The following is a 9,838-nucleotide window of genomic DNA, read 5'->3' as shown; positions in this document are numbered from 1 at the left end:
ACCGCAAAAAAAAAAAAAAAAAAAAAAAAAAAAAAAAAAGGCAGTCAAATCATGTCTCCCCACTGCTCAAAACCTTCTGATGACTAACCATGCAGAAAATGTCAGAGCCTACAGCAAGCAGAAGGGGGTTACATGTTCTGGCTCCCCAGGCCCTTTCTGAGCTCACCTCATCCTCTTCTCTTTCTCACTCCCTCCACTCCAACCACACGGACGTCATTGCCATGCCTCAATCATGCCAAGCACACTCACTCTCTCACTGCATCTCCATGTATATTGTTGCCTCTTCTGGAAGGACCATTCTCCTTTGGGTTTCTACTCATTTGCCACCTTATCAGTGAGACCTGCGCTGATTACCCCCTCAAATCATTGCTCTCCCCATACCTTTTCCTGCTTTATTTTTCTCCATGTCACCTTTATCTGACATATCATATATCTTACATGTTGTTTTTTTTTCAGTTTGCTTATTGGTCTTCCTCTCTAGACTATGAGTTATATGCAGGTAGGTTCTTTTGTCTGTTGCGTCCACTACTAGATCCCAGAACAGTGCCTGACGTGTGCAAAGGACTCTGTAAATATTTGTTGAATGAATGAAAAATCTCTTTATCCAAGAAGAGAGGCATCAGAGTGCAGAGGATACTTGAATTGGGTATGAAAAGATGAGCAAATGTCATCCAGGTGAAGAGAAAGGGGAAGAAAATACAGGTAGGGGGAGTGTCAGGAGCAAGAAGTAGCACAAAGGCATGAAATAGGGGGGATTGGGAAGGGACATGCAAAGGGAGTCCTCCTGGCCAGAGCCTGGTGAGGGGCATTGGCAAGATGGGGACCCAGCACTGGACAGCTAGGCAGGGGTCAGACACTGGACAGCTGGGCAGGGGTCAGACACTCAAGGGTCCAGCATCCATGTTAAGGAGTTTAGACTTTATCCTGTTTACATAGCACATGGTGATCATGCAGACTCCCATACCTTGCCCCGAGATCCTGATGTGGTACGGCTGGGGCACGGAGAGGCCAGGACCTACATTTTTAACACTTGGCTGCCCAGGGCTTCAGGCTCTAAAAGCATATGGGTGCATACTTTGAGGAACTGTGGCTTCTGTGCCATGCAGGAAGCTTTTCTTACAAGATTCTACCTCTCTGAAATTACAGGGAATAAAACTCTCCATAATGTTTAATTTTACATGTCAACTTGACTGGGCCACAAGGGGCCCAGATATCTGGTTAATATTATTCTGGGTGTGTCTGTGTTTCTGGATGAGATTAACATTTGAAACTGTCAACTGAGTAAGGCAGATTGCCCTCCCCAGTGTGGGTGGGCCTCATCCAATATCCAGTGGAGGTCTGGATAGAACAAAAGCCTGGGTCAGGGAGAATTCACTCTCTGACAGCTTGAGATGGGATGTCAGTCTTCTCTTGCCCTCAGATTAGGATTTACACCATTGGTTCTCCTGGTTCTCAGGCCTTTAGACTCAGACTGGAATTTGCACCACCAGCTCCCATGGGTCTCCAACCTGCAGATGGTACACTATGGGACCATGAGACACTTTCTCATAAGGAATCTCTTTCTACATATATATCCTATTGGCCCTGTCCCTCTGGAGAATCTTGACTAAGACATTCTCCATTTCATAAGTTTGGGGACCACTGCCCTGACTTCAGTGTGGAGTCCAGATGCGATGGGGCAGGGAGAAAATTGTGGGAGGCAGGGGGATGTGCTTGGGGTGAGCTGGAATCAGAGCAGGGGAAATGGGAAGGGGTGTGGGTTCAAGAGTGGCCAATTAGCAAGAGTCGCAAGGCAGTGACTCACTAGGTGTGGGATAGGGGAGAGGGAAGAGTCCAGCGGATTCTCCAGCTGACATGACTGGTATCATGGGTGTCCATGCCACCCCACCTCAGAAGCATAGCATCCTGGGATGCCAGAACATGGATAGGCCAAGGTCACTGCTTGACTCATGTCCCTGCACATGAGGCAGCTCCAACTCTCCTGGCACCAAGTCAGAACAGAGGACTAGCTAAACCTTAAGAAGGAAGTCCTGAATTTGGGTGCTGAAACTCCTGGGAAGAGCAGAGGTCATGTGATTGCTGTTCCTTTCTTTATGGAAATGGGTTAAAACAGGTCCCAAACAAGGCTGGGCTCCTGCAAGCAAATGGGCTTGGAATGGAGGCCAAGACACTCATTTTTTTTAAAGAAAATCTCATCATTACCCATCAGACAGCCATTGCTAGGCACCTAGCTGCACATGGCACTGAGCTGTGAGGCATAAGCTTCTGAGTAATTGAAGCTCAACTGTCTCCCAAACTTGTTTAGACTGAGACTTAGTTGAAAGGTAAGGGCAGTCTCTTCAGAAGGCTCTTACTGAGAGCCCCTCCTCTCACTGGCAGAGGCCAACACTCACAGATACAGGCCCGCCTGCCTTCCAGGGAGTTTCACCCTCTGCATAAGATGAGTGGATATATGTATATGTATAACTGATTCACTTTGCTGTACACCTGAAACTAACACAACATTGTAAATCAACTCTACTCCAATAAAAATTTTTTTTAAAAACCTTTAAAAATACCCCCCAAAACAAAAACAAACAAAAAAAGATGAGGGACCATCTTTTGAAGCTCCAATGACTTGTTTACAGCTTCTTGGAACACAAAGACTAGGGCTAGCTCCCTTGGTTAGCCAACCTGGTCAATACTTATGCATATGTGTTGCAATACTTCCTTTGTGAACAAAATCAATACAAAAAATTCTTTAAAAAAATCAATACAAAGAAATCTTAATACCTCTCACAGGAACTACTTTAACAGAGAAGTACTCCAAGTAGGAGCATCAAAATCTATAACTACAGGTACAAACAAAATCATGTGAACTTAATAGCAGAAAAAGAAGATCTTCAAGCTTACCTGCTTAGATTATGTATTATAAATTTAAATTCTGACAGAGGGCTTTCTGTGCATATCTATATGAACACGCATGTCCATTTGTTCCATATAAATGATACCACACTGAGTGCTAACGTTATTTTTACACAGCACTTTACAGTTTACAAAGCAACTTTATGAGGTAAACCCCACAACATGAAAGATAGATATATTGAATGCCCATTCTAAAGGAATTCTTATTTTCCCCACTGTTCTCTGTGTTTGGCGGGTGGGGCGGGGGCGGAAATCTCTTTAAACATTTTCCAGTCCATTTATTGTACCTTCTACATAATCCTCAGATAAACAGTATGTTTCAAGTGACATATTCTTGTCCAAACACCTTAACAAAACCCAAAGATCTGTTTATTATACGTGGGTAACATTTGCAGATTGTCCTCCCAGCCATGGCTGAGTTTCTGTGCTCTGGCATCACGTGACTTTGAGTACAGCAATAAGAAGTTTTACTCGCAATTTACGGGTGATGGGTACATGTTGCTCCCTTAAACTGCACACCAGAAACAGAAGGGCCACACCGGGTCAAGTTCATAGACTAGACATCTTTTGTCTCTGACTTGAGCTACCGGGAGTATCTGTGGGAGAACAGAGCCCTTGCCAGCCCACCATGTCAGGGACCTCACAACGTCAGGAGTAGATTACTTTAAGTTAAAATAAAAAGGATGTAAGAGTGAAGATGCAACATGTTCCAATTTTGTTTTAAAATCATACACACACATCAACAAAGAAAAAGTTCAAGAATGTATCAAAAACAAGACCAAGGTTATCTCTGGATGGTAATAATGAAAGGTATCAATTTTTCTCCTTTTTTTAAACTTTTGTGCATTCCCAATTTTTCTATATGAGTGTGCACTTCAATTATAATCAGAAAAAAATCTTTGTTTTTTGTTTTTTTTAAGGATAGGAATATACCATCAAACTCTTCTGCATCAGTTAATCCACAAATGTCTAAACCTGAGACACAAGCCCTGGAAGGAGAAACGTCTGACAAGGAAGAGGCAAGTGCTGAGGCCTCCCTCTTGGGGATCTGGCTTTGGTGGCACTGCCTCCTCCAGGCTGGCTGGTCTATTCTGCTCTAAGCAGCTCAGCTGTGATAAATGTGTTGTCTTTTCATTAAGGACCTTCTTTCTGTGGGGGAGGAGTTTAAGGTAGTCTTGTTGCTGCTGTGGGTGTAACAAGGTGTACAAGGTGCTGCCTGAAGCTTCGATACGGGAGACAGGGAGCTGCAGGCCACAGGCCACGTTGGTTGCAGCCACTCTCTGCTTTCAGAAATAAGCTCTTGAACTCAACTTCGAATAAACTTCTCCTGGGAATGAACGTGTGACAATAGAAAGAGCATTTGGTTTTCATAGAGTTGAGGGCACGCCTGCTCTCTGTACTTCCTAAAACTTTCTGGAATCATTTCTTCCAAACCACCTTCCTTGTGATTACTCTACTTTAGGGCCCCTTCATCCCTTGCCTCACTAGAGTGTTCCATTTACTGGGCCCAAGGTCATTGCTATGGTTGTTACTATTACCATCATAGAAGAGGTCCAGGGTGAGCAGCTTGTGCTTAGGTTGGGGATGAACTGGAAGATGTATATATCACTTCTCTCAGCACTCATAAGCCTACACTTAATCTCAGAGCCAAAAGGGAGTCAGGGAGATGCAGTCTCTGGCTGGGCTGCCATGTGCTTAGCTAGAATATAGATGGTTCTATTACTAACAGGAAAAAAGAGAGACAGGCTGTTTCCCCTGTGCCAGTACCTTAGAAAGTTACAATCTTGCCTTTTACCAAATGCTATACCAGCTATGTTATACACAAATGAGGATGCCAAGGCTCAGAGATTTTAAGCAGTTTTGCCAATATCCTTCATCACATTAGGGCAGAATGGAAACTAGAGCTTGTCTCCTGATTTTCAGTCCAATGTTCTTTTTCTCTAAATTGAGTCCTCGGTTTAAATTGAAAAGGTTACCACAGAATTTCTAAGCTGTGCCAGATAAATACAATGACCTTTAAAAATGATACCAGATTGTGACATTGCTTAAATGTTGAACAGAGATTCAAAAGGAGCCAGTAAAATGTCAAAAAGAAAGATGACTATATTCATAGAATTTTAAGATTATAAGCAAGATATCACAAAGACCATCTTTTTCATTTCATAAATGAGGCAACTTTGGCCCCAGGAGTCTACTGATTTCTACACCGTCACACAGCTTGTGTGGAAGAGCCACCATGGGGCCTTTATCTCTTGATTTTCAATGTTCCTTTCACTGAATCTCAAAGTCCCTCATGAGAGAGATAATGGGTCTCAGAAGAGCCTAAAGTTGGAACCCATGAGACTCCCAGGAAGCCCCACTTCTCTCTCCTCAGGTGTTATCTACAGAATTTGTTACTCTCTTATCTGACTCATATTCAGCTTCAATTCAACAACCTCCATTTATAGAAGCCCTTCCCTTCATCAATCACCGTGCTGGGGTGGAGGGATGTGAAGATACAGAAGCCATGGTCCCTGCCCCAGGAAACTCACGATTTAGTAACAAATATGTAAAACACCCATGAAGTGATGCAAGATGACATGATGGTAGGATACAGAGTGGTGACGACTTTATTTTCCCAGAAAATGTAATATCCCACCCACCATCTGTGAGAGACTCTCACCCCTGGCCAAAGGGACGAGTAGGTATCCTTGGCTGGCTATTGATAGAACCCCATCCTTCTCAACAAGTGACTGGAACAAGCAGGGCATGGGATCCAAGCCGGGCCAAGCAGGATCCTTCCTAGGATTTTATTCAATTGAGGTAGGAGAGAATCTCTCTTGCCTGTCGGGTCTGAGGGTTGGAAGGATGTTAATTCAGAGTGACCTATGGCCTTGTTCTCCATCACATGGAAAAAGCCAATTATTGGAAAAGAATGACTCTGCCACACAAACAAATGAAGAGATGGTGGGAGAAAGCTAAAGGTACCTGTCTAACAGCAACAAATATCTAGGTCTTTGTATCATAATCATCATGATCATCAACATCATTAGAATTAATAATTTTAATGCTTACTTTATGCTGGGAATGGTGCCTATATAAAATGTGGGCACTTGATATCATTTCATTGAATAATGATAATAGTAATATGAATAAAGTTATTATTATCCTCCTTTTACAGAAGAGTAAAAGAGGACAAGTAATTTGTCCCACAGCTAGTGGGAGAACTGGGCCATGAACCCAAATTTGTTTGACTCTAAAATCTTAGTTCTGGGACTTCCTTGGAGGTCCAGCGGTTAAGACTCCGTGCTTCCAATGCAGGGGGCACGGGTTCGATCCCTGGTAGGGGAACTAAGATCCCACATGCCGTGTGGTGCAGCCAAAAAATAAAAATCTTAGTTCTTTCTACAGCAACATATAGCCCTGAGCCCGAAAGGCACTGTGCTCTGAATGAAGGCTGGTGGCCTGAATTTCCCGCTCAGAACTAGGATTCAAGTATTCACACCATTTGACCCCAGGCTGGATTGACTCTGGGGACAGCATCTTCTCTGTGTGGATTCCTGGTGGGCCTCTCCCCAGTCTGACGTCCCTTCCTTGACCACCATGGGTGGAGGTCCTCCCTACAGGCAGAGAAATCTCAAGTCCTCTCCCTGAGCTGCCCCAGGGTGAACATCAGACTCTACTTCCACAGTCCCCACCTCTGTTCAGGGTAGAAGACCACCACTTCTGACACCTACACATTTCCACAGTGTTCATTATCCAACAGGTTGTCCTTATTGAGATCTGATTATGTGCCAGGCACCCTTCAAGTTTCTTGGGATGTATCAGGGGACATGACATACAGCGATCGCTGCCTTCATGCAGTTGAATTCTAGTGGCAGGGCAGGGTGAGAGAGGGGGTGGCAGAGAGATCGACTTTAACAATAGATATAATAAATGAGTTCATTATGGTGAGTTAGAAGTTTGTACGTACAATGGAAAATGAAAAGGCTGACCAGGAAAAGGGAGATCAGGAGTATGGGGAGAGAGGGTATCATTATCTGAAACAGGACAGTTCAGGTTAGCCTCGAGGAGACGGTGGCATTTGGGCAAAGATGAGAAGGAGCTGGGAGGTTAGCCAGGCAGACTTCTGGGTGAAGGGTTCTAGGCCAAAGCAAGGGTCCTGAGGCCAGTAGGGGCTGCAGTGGAGTGAGCAAGGAGATAGTAATAGGAGTTAGTCTGGTGAGGTCATGGGGAGCCTGGGTTGTAGAGTCAAGGACTTTGGCTTTTACCCAGGGATGAGAGCCACTGGTGGGTTTGAGCAGGAGAGCAGCTGAGATCTGACTTAAAAGGGGATCATTCTGGCTGCTGGGTTGAGAATCAAGTACAGGGGGACCAGGATGGAAGCTGGGAGACAATTAGGAGGCGATCATCTCAGCGAAAATAACGCAGGCATCTCAAGACAGTGCGGCCCACAGTGAACTCATCTTCTTCCCCTCACTACCCACCTCCAACCTGCTTCTGGAGGCCACAATGCAGTCCCCTTAAGTTGGGAGCCCAGGATTCCTCTTTGGCGCTTTTCTCTTCCTCCCAGGACGTGAAGACTGCACAGCCGGACCGCCAGGAAGTCCCCACGTCCATCTCTCCTCCAACTCTCGCCCCACAGGCCCTCATCATCCCAACCTGTCTCTGTGCTGCCCAGCTCCCTGCCCTGCGGGACTCACTGCACTGAATATAACTGCTCCCAACACTACCCAGTGGGGCTCCCCACGGCCCCCTGGGTAAAATGATGCTCCTTGGCATGACGTTCGAGGCTGTGAACAATCCAGTGTCAAATCCTGCCACTGCCCCCGCAGAACGCAAGCTCCAGTGACACTGGGTTACACACTGCTTCCTGCACGAGCCACACGCTTTCAAACCTTTCTGCTTTTGCTCACTCTTCTCCGTCCGTCTGGAATGCCTTTCCTGCCATTCTCTCCCTGGTGAAAGCCTCCTCGACACGAAGTTCTAGATCCAATGTCACCCTGCCTTCCAAGAGCTCCTCCAGGGCCACCACGGGAAACTCGTTCATTCAAGAAATATGTACTGAGTCCCGAGGCCCTAAGCTGACACTGGGAATTCTTCTCGCCTAATACTTCTCTTCTGGTATGAAGACACGGAAAGAGATGTAGATTTTAAAATTTGCATTCCTTTCTTTTCTTAAAGAGGTTAGGGTAAATTTATTACTTCCTTCTCTGTTCCCTCATAGGATCTGTCCACACTCCTTTGGAGCCCCTTTGTACTCTCCTTAGCAGAGACCACTATTTGTGCTGGGAAAGGCAGTCTCATGCATGTAGTCTTTCAGCCCCTGCGGGGCCACATAAGAATAGGCCCCTCGGCCTGGAACCTTTCCTTGCCTAGAGTTAAAGAATGCACACAGCCTGTGCTGGGCTTATCAGCTTGTATGAGAATAGCTTTCCCTGTTTCAGGCTCAGGGTATATTCCTTTGTTCTGCTGAAGCGTGTAGGTCTATGGTCCTGCGGCACGTGCCCAACTTTCAGTATTTCAGACCCCAGGAGGGAGGAAGAGGGGTCCTTCCGCTAGTGCACAATCGCCCTATGTCGGCCGCCCAGGCATCTGCTAGCAGAGGGACCAGTGCACACCACTGGAGCTGATCTTTCTCTCTCTTCTCTATGTGAGTAAAGCATTGATTCATTTAATGCTTGACGATGACATGCTTTCCTTGGCAACTCGAATACCAAGATGCAGTGGGCAGAAGTGTTTGGACTTCTACTCCTGGTGTTCAGCACAGTGATGATCTCTGATCTCCCTCCATGTAGTTGGGGTTCTCCCCTGGCATTGATAACAAGCACATGATGTTCTGCTTGACAATTTGTTGGTCCCAAGAATCTCAATTTGTAGCTGATATCCTGCTAATTTACTCTATTTTCCAGACCCTCTTGCAGTTTTTTGTGGCCACACGGCTAAGTGCTACTTAATGAAATGTTAGGAGTATTATGTGGGCTTCCAGAAAGCCTCCTTCAATGGGAGGGGATGCACCTATCTTCACCCCTCTCTTTCCAGCAGTGTGGAAAGGAGTCGTCATGGCTGGAGCTCTAGCAGTCATCTTGGACGATGAAGAGACATCAAGAATAAAGCTTTGCAGCTGGCAAGGCAGAGCAGAAAGACACAAAAGCCTGGCTCCCTACAGCATGAATCTTCCATCCCAACCTGTGATTGTGTACTTCTGGTCCTCTTTTATGTAAGGGAGTAATAAACTCCTCATTTGTTTAGGTTTTTTCTGTTATACATAGCTGAACCTAATCCCAAGTAATTAAAAGCCCATTTATTTTGCTCACTTTTATATCTCCTGTACCTTGCATTGTATCTGGCACAAAATCTGTGCTCATGAGAAATGTCTGATGAATCATAAACAAATGGGTTTGTATTAAATGGCCCATACCACAAACACAATAAAAATGAATATTATGCATACATACATAAAATATATGTAGCTATTTATAGTTCAGGGAATATTTGGGGAGTTGCTAGGGATTTTTCACTGTAGCTTTTAAGACCCAGTTGAGCTGTTGTTTACACCCCTCACTTCTTGAAATAACACACATAATCTTGCTTTTGGAAGTCCTGAGGTCAGGCTGGCAATATTTCTTTTTTATCACAGCAGTCTTTACTGTCAGCTCCGTATGCAAAGCAAGCTGCAAAACCATATCGTCCGCTGTCCTGGACTTCTGTAGCTAAAGGGAATACATGGCCAACTCACTATTTTTCTTAAAAATATACCCACCACGAATTTCTTTCTATTTTTTTTTTTTTTTGCGGTACGCGGGCCTCTCACTGCTGTGGCCTCTCCCGTTGCGGAGCACAGGCTCCGGACGCGCAGGCGCAGCGGCCATGGCTCACGGGCCCAGCCGCTCCGCGGCATGTGGGATCTTCCCGGACCGGGGCACGAACCCGTGTCCCCTGCATCGGCAGGCGG

At 45.5% G+C, this 9,838-nt stretch overlaps 1 protein-coding gene across 1 annotated transcript in view; it reads right to left on the bottom strand.

The window, feature by feature from the left end:
• The window catches only part of FAM184B (family with sequence similarity 184 member B), a 128,833-nt gene that overhangs the window by 82,469 nt on the left and 36,526 nt on the right, over positions 1–9,838 (bottom strand). The window lies entirely within an intron of this gene.

Source organism: Physeter macrocephalus, chromosome 7, assembly GCF_002837175.3.
Source record: "Physeter macrocephalus isolate SW-GA chromosome 7, ASM283717v5, whole genome shotgun sequence".
Lineage (NCBI taxonomy): Eukaryota > Metazoa > Chordata > Mammalia > Artiodactyla > Physeteridae > Physeter > Physeter macrocephalus.
This window is presented reverse-complemented; position numbering and strand designations above follow the sequence as displayed.